Raw genomic sequence first — 14633 nt, forward strand, 5'->3', positions numbered from 1 at the left:
GCTGATTTAAAGATTTTTAAAAGAATTCAAGAAAAGCAAAGATATTTTTCTTCATCTTGTGTTTTCAGAAAATGACCCTGCTTGGGATTCTCTAAGCTTCTTGGATGTAGGGGCTTTTTCTATTTTTTTTCCTAAATTTTGTAAAATGTTTGATTTCTACCTCTTCTATTTTTTCCCCTCTCACTTTCATTCAGTGCTCCAATTATAAGTGTGTTAGACTGATATTACCTCATAGAACTCAGACACTAATTTTATTGTTTTGTTTTTGTTTTGTTATTTTGTTGTTTCAGCTCGGATCATTTTATACATGTCTTTAAATTTATTCTTTCCTCTGCTATGTCCAATCTCCTAACAAGCTCATCAAGAGAATTTTTCAAGTCTGGTATTTTTCTCTTCTAGTATTTCTATATAAACTTTTTATAGGTCCCACAACTTTATTGAGATTCCCCATTTGTTCATATATATTGCCTGCCTTTTTCACTGGATCCATATTTATTATAGTTATTATCTGGTTCCTGTTTCATAATTCCAACATTTGGGCCAACTTTGGTATACTTCTATTGAATCTTTTGTCACTTGAGACATAATTATAACATTGTTAGGGTTGTGTGTTTGTTAAGTTTATACTGAATGTCACACAATGTAGTTGTAAAAAATAGTAAAGATGAGGCAAATAAACCCAAAATGGAGAATTTTTTTTTCAAACAGGCTGTTAATGCAGGAAGGTGTGTTAGCATGTAATCCATAGGTGAGCTAGGTTTGGACTTTGTTGTTGCTTTAGGTACATTCAGTGCTCTCTGGTCTTAGCAGTGGCTGTCACAACCCCATACTCAATGTGAAACATATTGCAATAGAGAGTTACTCAATTCTCCTAAACCACCTTAGACTTCAGCAGCCTCTTTTGACATTCCTTCCCCTCTCCTAGTAATACACTGCTGCCTGGATCCAATGCAAGACCTAGCATTCAGGATTTATTTGGTCAGCGCTACATACCTGAGCCTTGGAGAGATCACTTGTAGCTCTCCAGCCTTACCCCCAGTAGTAGATGACTACTGTCTCACACTCGGTGCAGAACCCAGAGCTTGGGCAGGTCTCTAGCTCTCATCCAGCAGAAGACAACATCTGCCTTACTCTTCGTGTGAGATTCTAAGTAAGGGCTGGTTTTCTGCCCTTCCTCCAGTAGCACATGACCACTGACTGTCCCAAGACGATCTAAGAGGGTTTCTCTTGCTCTTGCCTGTCTCATGCAGGCTTTGTGTACCTCCACCTCAGTATTCTTGCTTCTCTCCCAGTGGGTGACGACTTCTGCCTCTTACCCCTAAAGGTCAAGAGCATGGAAGGATGTGTATTGGTTCTCCTGCTTTAACCTGTACAGGCAGTTCCTGTACCAGAGAGTATTTTTTTTAATTTTATTTTATTGGTACATTTTAGGTATACAATATAATGACATTCATCATTGGAAATTTGCACCTTCACATAATCTCTCTTGGTTATTTTTCCCCCTTTCCCTGCCCACCCTTCAACCCCTCCATCCCTATTTACAAAGACTTTGTTTCCATTTTTTCACTTTCTCATATTAATTCCATTCCTTTATTTCCTTTCCCCTACTCCTACCACTTCCCCTACCCCTTTGCCCCTTTTCTTCCCATTTCACATTATCTATTATACCTATTAGTCCTTATTTACACTTTCAGTTTCTCACTCTAGAGAAACTATTTAGTATTTATACACGTGTGTCCTGTTTATTTCACTTAAGAGTATCACCTCAATGTGCATCCATTTAGCTATAAATGTCTTTAATTTCTTTTTTATGGCTGAATAGTACTCCATTTTATTTTTTTTAAAAAAAAAACATTTTCTTTATCCAGTCTCCAGTTGATGGGCAATTGGGCTGCTTCCAAGTTTTAGCTATTATAAATTGTGCTGCTATGAACATGGGTGCACATACATCACGGTGGTATGATTCTTTTAATTCTTTGGGGAAGATCTCCAGCAGTGGAATAGCTGGGTCAAATGGGACTTCCAGTCCTAGTTCTTTGAAGTATCTCTATACTGATTTCCACAGTGGTTGCACCAGTCTACACTCCCACCAGCAGTGGAGTAGGGTTCCTCTTTCCCCCACAGCTCCACCAGCATTTGTTATTGGTTGATCTCATGATAGCAGCCAGTCTTTCTGGAGTGGGGTGGAATCTCAGCATTGTTTTCATTGGCATCTCTCAAATGACCAGTGATGTTGAACATTTTTTTTCATATGTTTATTTGCTATTTCTTCATCTTTGTCTGATAAATGTCTGTTCATTTCAGATGATTTTTTTTAAGTTCTTTATAGATTCGAGATAGTAGACCTTTGTCTGAGGAAGAGCAGGTGAAGATTTTTTTCCCACATTGTGGGTTGTCTCTTCACACTGGTGAAGAGTTGGTGGTTTCTCTTGCTGTGCAGAAGCTTTTTAATAAGAAGACATCCCACTTGTTGATTGTTTGTGCTAGTTCACGAGCAACTGAGGTTTTGTTCATAAAATCTTTTCCTACACCAATGTCTTCAAGAGTTCTACCTAACCTCTGTTCCAGCTGGTTCAGAGTTTCTGTTTTAATATTTAGATCTTTCACCCATTTCAATTTTAGTTTAGTGCATGGTGAGAGACATAGTTCTAGTTTTAATCTTTAGCAAGGTGAAACCCAACTGTTCCAGCACCATTTATTAAAGAGGCTATCTTTCCTCCAGTGAGGGTGTTTGGCTCCTTTATTGAAGATGAGATGGCTGAGTGTGTCTGGAGTTGTTTCAGCATCTTCTAATCTGTTCCACCCATCCTCAGGTCTGTTTCTTTGCCAGTACCATGCTGTTTTATCACTGTAGCTTTGTAGTATAGTTTCAAGTTTGTTATTGTGATACCCCCTGCCATGTCTCTGTTACCTAGAATTGCTTTTGCTATTCTGGGTCTCTTCTTGTTCCAAATGAATTTTTGGATTGTTTTCTCAAGGTCCATGAAGTATGCTGCTGGGATTTCAACTGGGGTTGCATTGAATCTATATAGCAATTTTGGAAGTATGGCCATTTTCACTATATTGATTCTTCCTACCCAGGAGCAGGTGATGTCTTTCCGTTTTCTGATATCATCTTCAATCTCTTTTCAGAGTGCTATAGTTTTCAGAGAAGAGGTCTTTGATTTCTTTCGTTAGGTTGATTCCTAGGTATTTCAGTTTTTTGGATGCTATTGTGAAAGGAATTGTTTGCCTTATTTCTGTCTCAATGAGTCTGTTGTTTGTGTAGAGGAAAGCTATTGATTTTTGTGTGTTGATCTTGTATCCAGCTACTCTACTGAATTTGGTTATTAACTCTAGAAGTCTTTTGGTGGCATTCTTGGGTTCTTCTATATAGAGTATCATGTCATCTGCAAATAATGACAATTTGACTTCTTCATTTCCTATCTTTATTCCTTTTATTCCTTTCTCTTATCTAATTGCTGTGGCTAATGTTTCCAAAACTATATTGAACAAGAGTGGTGATAGTGGACATCCTTGTCTTTTTCCTGATTTTAGTGTGAAGGATTTCAGTTTTTGACCATTTAGTATGATATTGGCTGTTGGTTTTTCATAGATGGCTTTTATCAGATTGAGGTAGAGACCATCTATTCCAATTTTTTGTAGGGTTTTCAACATAAATGCTTGTTGGATTTTGTCAAACGGTTTTTCTGCATCTATGGAGATAATCATATGGTTTTTGTCCTTGGCTCTATTGATATAGTGTATTACATTGATTGATTTGCATATGTTGAACTATCCCTGCATCCCTGGGATGAATCCCACTTGGTCAGGGTGTATGATCTTCTTGATGATCTTCTGTATTCTATTTGCCAGTATCTTATTGAGGATTTTTGCATCTATGTTCATTCGTGAGATTGGCCTCTTTTTGGTTGTCTTTCTCTGCTTTGGGGGCAAAGGTGATGCTTGCTTCCAGGAATGAATTTGGGAGTATTGCTTCCCTTTCAACTTCATTGGAGAGTTTAAACAGTAGTGTCCTCTGCCCTGGGAGCAATGGAATGGTGGCCTGGAAGCCCCTTCCTCTGGGCTGGGAGTGGTGGAACCCCACAGAGTGTTCTTCATTCTCCTAGTCTGTCCTCAGTCTTTCTTGTGGGCTCTCAGTGAAGGCTCATGGATAAGAGAGAGCAAGGTTATACCCCCTGGGTCTGCAGCTTCCAAGAATTCTAAATAATAATGGTGACCCATACTTGGCTTTCATAAATTCATCACAATTTCAATTGTTTTCTCCTTATTTCCTTCTTTGATGGCTACCTTTTCCTCCTGCTGCTCTGTCTAAGGTAAAATAATCATATGTCCAATTTCTCCTTGAAATAACTGCCATTCTTTCATTTTTAATTCATTAGGTTGCTTTGTGTCCTCAGGGCAGTTCTATGACAGACTTAAAAATATGGTTTTGTAAACTACCTGGCTTTTTTATCGTCAGGGTGGAAGCTACATTCTCACAGCCTTTTACTAAGAGGACACTCATTAATATGAATATTAATAATGGATATCTTATTTGGCATGTATACTAGTGCTTACAAGAGCTTGCAGGGCTGGGCCAAGGCTCCTCAAAAGACTACACATGCACTGAATCAGGTTTAATGCAGAGCACAAAAATTTACAAGATTGGCTTACAATGGTCGTCCACGGAGTCAAATGTAGACCAGTACAAAAGATCTGTCTGCGTGCTAGAGATATGAGGATCCAGCCAAAGGCCTGGAGCCCACAGCAATGTCCCATACCAGTCTGCATCAGGAGGCTGAAGGATCCGAGGCAGCATACAAGGGGTCTAGGTGTGGAGGTCAAAGGGTCGGCACTAGAAACTATAGAGTCTATGCCTGAAGTATCCATGCTGAAAGCCAGGAGACAATGTCGAAGGCAAAGGGTTGAGAACTAAAGCTCCTCCAAAGAGAACAGCTGAAGTTCCTCTGAGGAAAATCAGCTGAAATCCTTCCCTCCCATTCTCCTTTTATATCATTCTGACAACAATCCTCCTTAAAATCAGTCTTCCATGCCCAGAATCATGCTGACTCAATTCACCTAGCATTCCCCACTCGACAATCAATTAGCCACCACAGCATTTATTTGTACTCTTAGACACTTTCACTTCTTGTGCGCTTATTCTTTTCTAACGAAATTGAAATGAAATCTTGCCCTCCATCCTTAGTTTCACAACTGCTTACATATGGGGCTGCTTGTAGTAAGGCGGAGAAGGGTTTGTGCACAACCAACGAAGGCATGAATAACATCAGAATATAGCTACAAAACATTATATATATAATGTTATCTATATAAAACATTATATATATATATAGCTACACCAACATTTGTTGGACACACAGCAGGTAAAGAAAGTAGTATTTTATACACATATGATTTCATTTCCAAAACTTGATGAGCTAAATACTGTTTTCCAGATGAAGAAATTCATGCTCAGAGAAATTAAATGATTTGCCCAAGGCCACACAGCTACTAACTGCAGAAGGCAGGATGTTAACCCAAATAGTCTGGATACTGGAGTCCACACTCTTAACCTCCATATCATGAAGGAATAAGTGAGGGATTAAATTTTTACTTAAACTAAATTTTTCTGTCATTGTTGATCTGACATCTGAATTTCAACTAATTCATATAGCTCTCCACATACGCAAGACTGAGCCCCCCCCCCATCCACATGCATCTTCCACAAGGAATTGCTCCTCCCAGACTTAATTCACCAGAAAGCCCTGCATCATTCTGTCTCTTTACGGGGCGCCTCTCTCCAGGCCATCTATGGTACACAACAGGCTCAGGGCCAAGACCGGATGAAGGTTGCACAGCGTGGCAGCCAAGCAATTATCTCCAGCAGGACTAGGATGCAGATGACTCCTTGGGCAGAGGCAGGGAGAAGACATGACTGTCCAGTGAGAGTGCCTGAGGGATTGGGAGCCTCCACAGGCTGCCTTACCTCAGGAGAAGTGAGGAGCCGCAGTGCACTGTGGGTCATCAGCTAATGAAGCTAAAGGTCAAAGCTGCAATCTTTAGGAAGGAGGAAAAATTCACCTCACTTCACTTACAATTCAGCAGCATCCTTCCCAGACACACTGTCTAGAATAGAGCTTGCTCTTCTTGAAGTAGTCTCTTGCCTGATCAAAGCAAGACTTCATTGAGTCATTTTAAAAAGGAGAGACACTACCATTAGGGGGAGAAAGATCAAATGCACCTTAATCTCCTCTATCAGTGGGCAGCTACTTACCCAGTCTGAGTGCAGTCCGTGGTGCTTCTGCAGCCAGCCTGATGGTCCCTTGGCTTGATACCTGGAAGACTGGAAAGCAGAAATATGGTTTTACTTATTCATGCAAGTCTTTATCTCTGGGAGATGTGTGGGATGATAAAACAGTGGCCCAATCAGCTTCCCCACCCCAATGGCTGTAAAGGGATATTTTAGAATTCATAACTGGGATAGCTGCGGTTACTTTCTTCAAGAGGGATCAAAACATTGAAATTCATCCAAGAGTAATGCTGTGTAACCCAAGTGCAGGCAGCCTTCATTAATAGGAAACGCACGTGGCCCTTGCTCTCATGTTCTCATTCTTTCACCATTCCTCAGAGAGAAGCAGGCCCCACAGTTCCAAGCACTGCAGAAGTTTCTTCTTATATGACAAGCTGATATCATAGACTTATCCTTTCAAGGTGCTCTCATACTACCAGGCTGATATAAATCATGGTTGCATTAATAAAAGTATACTTCCAAGAACAAGGGAGGTGAGGCTTTTCTTGCTTCTATATAGGTAACTAATACAAGAGCGCCTTGCATTCTGGGCCCTTGGACTTTAAGGTGGACTTTGCCCAATGAGAGTGAGCCCTCTGGTGGGTGCTCAGGATGAAGGGAGGATGGTACTGGGACATATGACATGGTTGTAGGGTCTGTGTGAATTTAGCTTGGTTGTGTTTTGATTTCTGCTGCTGTTGACTAGCACTCTAATATGCTTACACATTTCTCCACATTCTACTCTTAACACATGTGGATCCTCTTCCTCAACTAAACTGAGCTTCCTGAGGGCAAGCCCAGGGAACAGTTGATGAATGAATGAACAAACACGCAAACAAAAGGGCTGCCCCACGGGGGCATCCCCCAGATGCCAATGCCTGCTACCCACCTCCCGTGAGGGAAGGGGATCAAAGGCATGCCAGAGGCTGCAGGATTCGGCTGTCCCTGAGTCTACATGCAAGCTGGGATCCTACTATAGAAAGCGTAATGGTGAGTACTAAGTCTGCTGAAGCCAAAGACAAGGTCAAATGGGCCCTGAAGCTGCAGGGACCCAGGCAAACTGCTCTGCCCACTATGTCTCTGCTTCTTTTTCTTGTAAAATGTCTAAAACCATGGCCAGCTCACAAGTGCTGCAGGAAGTATCAAGAGATATCGAGAGGTTGTCAGTAAAGTGCACTTTTACAATTTTTTTTAAAAAGAAAGATGACAGGAAAGTAGAAAGGAGACTATTAAAGGAAGAGGAGTTGGGGAAGAAGGGTATTGGGGAGGCTGAAAATAATCAAAGTATATTATATGCAAGGGCCGGGGCTTTAGCTCAGTGGTTTCATCACCTGCTGTGCAAGCGCAAGGACCCAAGTTCGATCCCCGGTACCCAAAAAAAAAAAAAAGTATATTATATGCAGGTAAAAAATATGCCAAAATGAACTCACTATTCTGTATAACTCATAAACAGTAATGCATTTTTTAAAAATTACCCAGGGCCCTAAATGGGAAGGAACAAGAGCAAGCAGTAATGGAAACAAATTGTATTCCAAGGGGAAGGGACGGTCAGGCACAAGACTTAGGGTGGATCTGTATATCCAGAACAGGAGGACCAAGCTACTGTTGCTGTGTTGTTACTAATACAACACTGATAACACACCCAGCCCCTTGGAGTTGTGCTCCTCTCTTGCTTTGGCTGCTAGGAAACTCAGAATCTAATTTGTAGCCTACTCCCAGCAAGGTCACTGGATCTGTGGCCTTTATTTGTATTTCCTACCTCTCAAATGAGACCGTAAGCTCCAGGAGGCAAGAATTATGACTGGTTGTTGGTGGTTGTTCACTGCTGTATCTACAGAGCTAGGCACATGGTAAATATTTGCTAAGTGTCCGCCCTCATCCCTATTTTCTTACCCTTCTTTTCCCTCTGCCCAGTTTCTTACTGAATGTGTACCCTGCTACATCGTCTATATATCTGAGCCACCTCAGATCCTCTTTTGTACAGGTGGGGTAAAAATAAATACACAAGAAAAAGGAAAAAAAGCAAATACAAGAGCCATGGATACATCATTCTCCTAGCAGGTTCTATAACAGCATGGCAGGCCAGGCGGGGCCAGCCACTGAAGATGCTGTTGCTGAAGTTCAGGTTTGTCCTTAGGAAGCTTCCTCCCAGGCAGATTGTGTTACCTCCAGGCCTGCAGCCAGGTTGCCTAGCAACACCCACAGCTTTCTCCCCTCTAAATCCCTCATTTGCGTCTTCCATGGACACAATGTCTTATTTGTGTGACCCTGAGCTATAGCCTCTTCAATAAATCCCTATCTCCCTGATCTTCCTGCATAGGCCCACAACCTTCTCTTCTCTGGCCTTCTACTGGCCTGTAACTTCCAGCCAGGACGCCTGGGTTCCCTCGAGCACGAACACATAAGCCAGCAAGCAGACGGACTGTTCTTCCAGGAGCCTTGGAGCTGCCCACACTGGATGTGCATGTGCCAGGAGGAAGCAAGAGGAGAGAGTGCACTGAAGGTGGTCAAAGTCGATGAAGATCTTGTTACCTCAGGAACTACCTCCTTGGAGATTTTCTGCTCTTGGGCAAGAACTTTATTTTTCATGCAAGAGGGTCCAAAACATGTGAGCATATAGATAAATGAAGTGTTACTTAAGATCACATCTAAGGGCCAGGGATGTAGCTCAGTGGTGCTGCACCTGCCTGGCAGGCACAAGGTCCTGAGTTCAATCCCTGGTACTGAGAAAAAAAATCACGTCTAAACAATGTACAAAAATACCTATCCACCAGACTGACCTTGTAAACAGCTTATGACTGCTAACCTATACAGTACGACTTCTATGTTGGGATTCTGAAGTCCCCTGGACCTTGTCCTTATTCTTTTTGTGGGAGGCTATTACTAGCTCCTCCTGGTGGAGACCCTTGTTGGCTATATTCATAGCAATCCTGCTGACCTTAGAATTTGGTCCATGTATTAACTGTTTATTTGGCTTTGTCTCCTCCAGACTCAAAGCTATATGGCTACCAAGATGACAATGCCTGGCACCTATCAAGGGCCTTTAGATAGACTCTGTAGAGTAACTCTAACTGCTGATCACAACTACGACCCTCTTCAGCTGGGAAGTAGTCAGAATGGTCTTCCCCCTTTGCCTCCTCACAGCAGTTAGGGGTACTTCTTCAGAGGGGGGAATATTGCAGATAGGTAAGTTAACTAGATATCTTGTAGGCGGTTAGGCAGGACCAGCTCTCCAGGAGCCAACAGTTCAGCAAGGAACCAACATGGAGAACAACTGAGGCACGTTCACTGGTTAGCATTATAAAAAGAAGAGGCACTACTTCCCCTAGAGATAGATAGCAGTGATTGATATTCTAAATGGGAAATTCCTTGTATGTGACTTGTTTTCCCATTTGATGCCCATTTAATCAATATTACCTGGGTGACTGTACTTGTAATCTTATTGGTTGGTGGTGGTTTTGTCCCACCTCATGCCCATCTTGTAAATGTCCACTGGGTCTTATAGTTTTGTCCCACTTTGTACCCGCCTCACCACATGGCTTTGCTGTATAAAACATCTTTGAAACGTGGGGTGGGTGGGCAACCCACTTTCTAGTCCCCCTTCTGTCGCTCTTAGAAGCTTTTTTTCCTCTCAATAAATTTTTCCTACTCTTAAAAAATAAATAAATAAATACCCTACCAAGACAGAATCCATCAGGGAAAGAAAAAACAAGGAATAATTGGAGGAGATCTGGCTCTGTCAGATGCAAATGTCACCTGTGACTTTCCAGAAGCCACAAAAAAGCAAAGAACACCACACTCACAAACTAGGGGTGTAGACATCCCTTCCTTCTGGCTCTGAGAAGCGTTGCCAGTGACCACCGATGCTACCCAGGCCCCATCAGTTGCTTCCCCAGCTTAACTACCAGGCAGTGGCCAAATACCAGGAATATGGACAGGGAAGTGCTTCCCTTTCCCATGTCACTCAGAGAGGAAGCCATTCTTTCTTGTACTGGCTCTAAAACCAGTCAACTCCATCTGGCCTCTGTCTCAAAGCCAAAAGTTAAAACTCTAAACATTACATACTTAAAAAGCAAAAGAGTAATTTTATCTCGGTATGATGAAACCTATTTTTGAGAGTGAAATGCAAAAGGTAAAACTCATTACATACATAAAAAGCAGAAGGGTAATTTTAGCTCTGTATGATGAAACCTATTTTTGATAGTGAAATGAAGAACAGACTAGGAAAAAGGGTCAAATCAAGATACTTTGCAGCTATGCTGCCCAATTCAGCAGCCCCTAGTCATCTAGGTCTATTTATATTAAAATTTAATTAAAATGACATAGAAGTAAAAATTTAGTGCTTTCAGTTCACCAGCCACATTTATTGGCTACTTTTAAAGCTCCACAGACACACATGGCTAGTGGCCACTGTGTTGAACAACTCAGACATTAAACATTCCCATCACTGCAGAAGGTTCTATCAGACTTTGGATCATGAGTGGGCTGTAGTCACAATGATCCGTCACCAATACAGTGGAGGTTCTCAACAGAACCTGTTGGATGCCCATACATCCCTTGCTATCTATTCTAAGCTGGGCTAAGTCTTCAGTCTTGGAAAAACCCTACAGTCAAAGCCCAAACTGTTCCGGGAGTTCTCCCAGTACCCCCAGTGCAAGTGTCTCACTCACACTAATTTTTCCATCTCAAAATAAAATTACCTGTGACCTAAATCTTGAGGCCACACTGTTGCACTATGGAAGAGAATATATTCAGGAATAGTCTTTGCAGATGTAATTAAGTTAAAGATCTTGACATGAGATCATGTTGACATATCCAGGTTGCTCTTAAATCCAATAACAAGGGTCTTCATAAGAAAAGGAGACAACATGGGTGGCAGATATGTGAAGATGGAGGCAGAACTGGAATTATACATAGCTACAAGCCAGAGACACCAAGAGGGCCAGCAGCCATCCCAAACTGGGAGAAACCAACCTTACCAAAACCTGAATTTTGAACTTCTAGCCTCCAGAATGGTGAAATAGTAAATGCCTATTGTTTTAAGCCACCTGGTTTGTGTTTGCTATGGCAGCCCTAGGAAAGTAATATATAGGATTAGTGGCAGACTGTGAATGAAGGAGTGTTTTCTTCCAGGGAAGATGTGTCCAGCATCTTCGTGGGACCTGTGACTGCCGGCCTGGACCCCTGGGTTCTCAGTGAGCATGAGCACAGAGGCAGGCAAGTTTTGAGCCCAGGGCCACTGAGTCTGGAGGAAGCACCTGCTAGTGGTGACAGAGGGAAAGGTCTGAGTACAGAGAGGTCTTCCTAGCAGCACTCAAATCATGCTATGGAGATGACTGTCCCATCCCTTCCAGCCTTCTTATGTGCTTGTCTCCTTGAAGTTCCTTCCTCACCAGCCAGGCTATACTCTGGCCCATCTCTCCTTTCCTCTTCTGCCAGTCTCATTCCAAGACCAACCTCCTCCAGGAAGCCTCCTCAGACCACCCTATCCCCGTGTGACAGGCACACGCCACGGCAGAGAGACCCTGGGTTCTAGGCTAGCTTAGCCACACCCTTACTGTGAGACATTTTCCTCCCAGGACTCTCTAGTTCTCTGGGCCTCAGCAGCCCCTTCTGCAGCATAACAAGAGAAACTAAACTGTATCTATGACTTCCAGTGTCTTGGAACTTGTTCATCAAGGTATGCTATTATTCACCTTTTTTTGGCCTGGTGTCCAGATGTCAATAACAAAAACATTACAATAATAAAAACTAGCAGTTATTGAGCCCACTGTGCTGCTTGATGCTTTACACACGCATTATCACACCCTATCACTATTTTTAGAGAGATGGCAGAACTGAAGGGAGTGGGGGCTATACTGCAGCCAAGCATCGGACTTACAGAGGCAGAAGGCTTTTTCTCCAGACTCAGCACATAAGAACTGGCAGTAAGAGAACACATTGGAAAGCCTCTTCCATATAAACTGGGCCTGGGCCGGGGATTTAGCTCAGCGGTTCCGACGCCTGCCTCGAAAGCGCAAGGTCCCAAGTTTGATCCCCGATACCAAAAAAAAAGCCACACACACACATATAAATTTGGCCTCCTTTTCCCAGTGGTCTGTCCTCCCACCCTCTCCTTTCAGGAGCTTCTGAAAGGAATCAGAGCTCAAACCAAGGGATGGTGACCTCAGCTGGGCCCCCACACAGATGCTGGCCCAGCAAACACACTTCTGAGGTTTTCCTCTTGCCTGAGCATCCTGTAGCCAAGGTACATGGAAAACTGGCATGGAGCCATAAACCAATAGAATTAACCCCAACATCAGTACCTGCAAGGTGCCAGGGATTCCCTCTGTCACATGTGAGTGTTGTAGAATGACCCATTCCCTGCCACCTTTGCCTGCTCCTCTGGCTTACCCCTTTCCACATTTGCTTATCTTGAGCAACCTGAGCACAGCAGCCCGAATAAGGTGTCTTCGAGCCGACACATCTGGCCTTGTCCTCAGTGACCTGCAGAGAAGGGGCCACTCACTCCCGCTAACTGCATTATTCTGGTGCTGGGCCCAGGGCTGGCTTCCCTGAGTTACAGCCTGGTTGCAAGGGCACAAGATAAGCTCCAAGAGGTCCCACATGGGACAGGCTCAGGGGCTTGCTGAATGGAAAGCTTTTTCTCCCCTTCTCCTCCAAGACTTTGACAGGCTCCCGTGCACCTTGCAGTGCCGGAAGAAAGGTGCCTCACACTATCAGCTCAAATGGGAATATGACACCAGGAAGACTGAATTTTCTGCAGATTTGTTTAACTTGGTGATTTCTGAGCACTTGGTGCTGGCAGCCACGGGCAAATGGGCTGCCAGCTGTCCATTTATCAGCCACTTCTTGAGAATATTCATAGATTTATTAAATCAACATGAATCAGTCTCCTGCCTTCTTTGTAAGCATGAATCACGACTCACCAAAACCAAGAAAAGCCTATGTCTCAATCATTTCTTCAGGGCCTGTAGGAGTACAGAGCTGGAGAAGGGTGTTGTCAAGCTGAGGTCCTCGCCCAACGAGGGGTGCCCTGGCCAAGAGCAGAAAGAACAGGTCAGGTGGACACCGAAGTCTCAGGTATGGGCCCAGAAACACGAAGCCTGGCCCACCACTCACTCACTCAGTCCTGCTGTCTTCCAGGTTCCTTGATGCTCAGTGGAGAGTCAGCAGACAGCAGACCTGGCCCAGTCCCTGTCCTCATGTCCCTTATAGTCTAGTGGAAGTTTGAAGTGATTACAACCCTGTTTCTATTTTTTTCCCTAGCTGAGAAAATTTGGGTGAATGTTAACATCTCTAAGCTTTGGTTTTGTGTATTCTAATGCTGGTGCACAGGGCTGATGTAAGGATTAAATGAAAGAGTTAACGTGCATCGAGTCCCTCCTAGAGCCCAGCAGGTTGTACCTGCTCAACAAGCATTTGGCATTTTACTGGAGAGAAGAGAGTGATCAGTGACACCCAGGCAAGCACAGGGAGCCCTTGTCTGTCCCCACCAACCCTCTCAGTGGCACCCAGATGACCTGGATCCTGGGCTCCCTTGCAGCTCTGGCAGGAAAGGGCACCTGGGTCGTAGGTGTCAATCCTAGGACTCCTATCCAACTGTGGCTTCAGCTCCAGTTTCAGGCTTTCCTTCCTGGCAGTTCCCAGCAGTTCAGGCAGGCACTAAAGACCCTCCTTTTTCACGGGATGGGAGGGTCCCTTCGCCAGTAGGTCCTGACCATATTTTCTCTCTGGCCCTCATTTCTACCTGAAGAGCTACAGATTGTAATGAGTAGTGTCCTCCCTGGGGGCCTGGGTCACCCCAACTACCCCTGTCCACTCTCCTATAATACAAGATTGAAAGACACAAGTCCTACCTTTTATGTCCCGCAATAAACTTCTCTCCTGCCTCATATACCAGAATGCATAGGCACCCTCCTTGGATTGAGCAACAAGGCGGCCCTGTGCCCAGTGCCTGTATGGGACCTACACTGTTGGCCAACATTTGCTGAAAGCTTCTGCATGCCAGATCATCTCCTTAATCCTCACCACAGTCCTAGCAAGCAGGAACTATCACCCCCACCCCAGGGCAGGCAGAGGTCAACCTGCAGTGAGTGATGGAGCCCAGCGAGGCCCCCAAGGCTAGAAGGAGATGGAAGGAAATGGAAGACTACCAGTGGGAAGCTGGGGTGAAACGAAACAGAGACTATGCTCTCTGGAGACTAAACTAGGGCAGGGACATCCCTGAGGCCCCACCACCCCTAGCTCTCCCAGCTCACCCCTCCCCCACCCCACGCTGGGAACCAACTCACAGACAACAGAGCTCCTCACACCACAGGAAGAGGGAATCCATCTCCTCCCACAAATCCCTCACCCATCC

The 14633-nt window shown here is 43.9% G+C and overlaps 1 long non-coding RNA gene across 3 annotated transcripts in view; it reads right to left on the bottom strand.

Moving 5' to 3' along the window:
- Positions 1-14633, bottom strand: part of LOC110344461 (uncharacterized) — a 255570-nt gene that overhangs the window by 105983 nt on the left and 134954 nt on the right. For all 3 annotated transcript variants that reach the window (XR_015444745.1, XR_015444746.1, XR_015444747.1), the window contains exon 3: positions 6257-6325. This is a non-coding gene — a long non-coding RNA (uncharacterized LOC110344461). The remainder of the gene's footprint in view (positions 1-6256; positions 6326-14633) is intronic.

The sequence above is a fragment of the Heterocephalus glaber genome, unplaced genomic scaffold, assembly GCF_053883595.1.
Source record: "Heterocephalus glaber isolate CG9 unplaced genomic scaffold, H.glaber_assembly_v1.0 deba00001606, whole genome shotgun sequence".
NCBI classification, from domain to species: Eukaryota; Metazoa; Chordata; class Mammalia; order Rodentia; family Bathyergidae; genus Heterocephalus; species Heterocephalus glaber.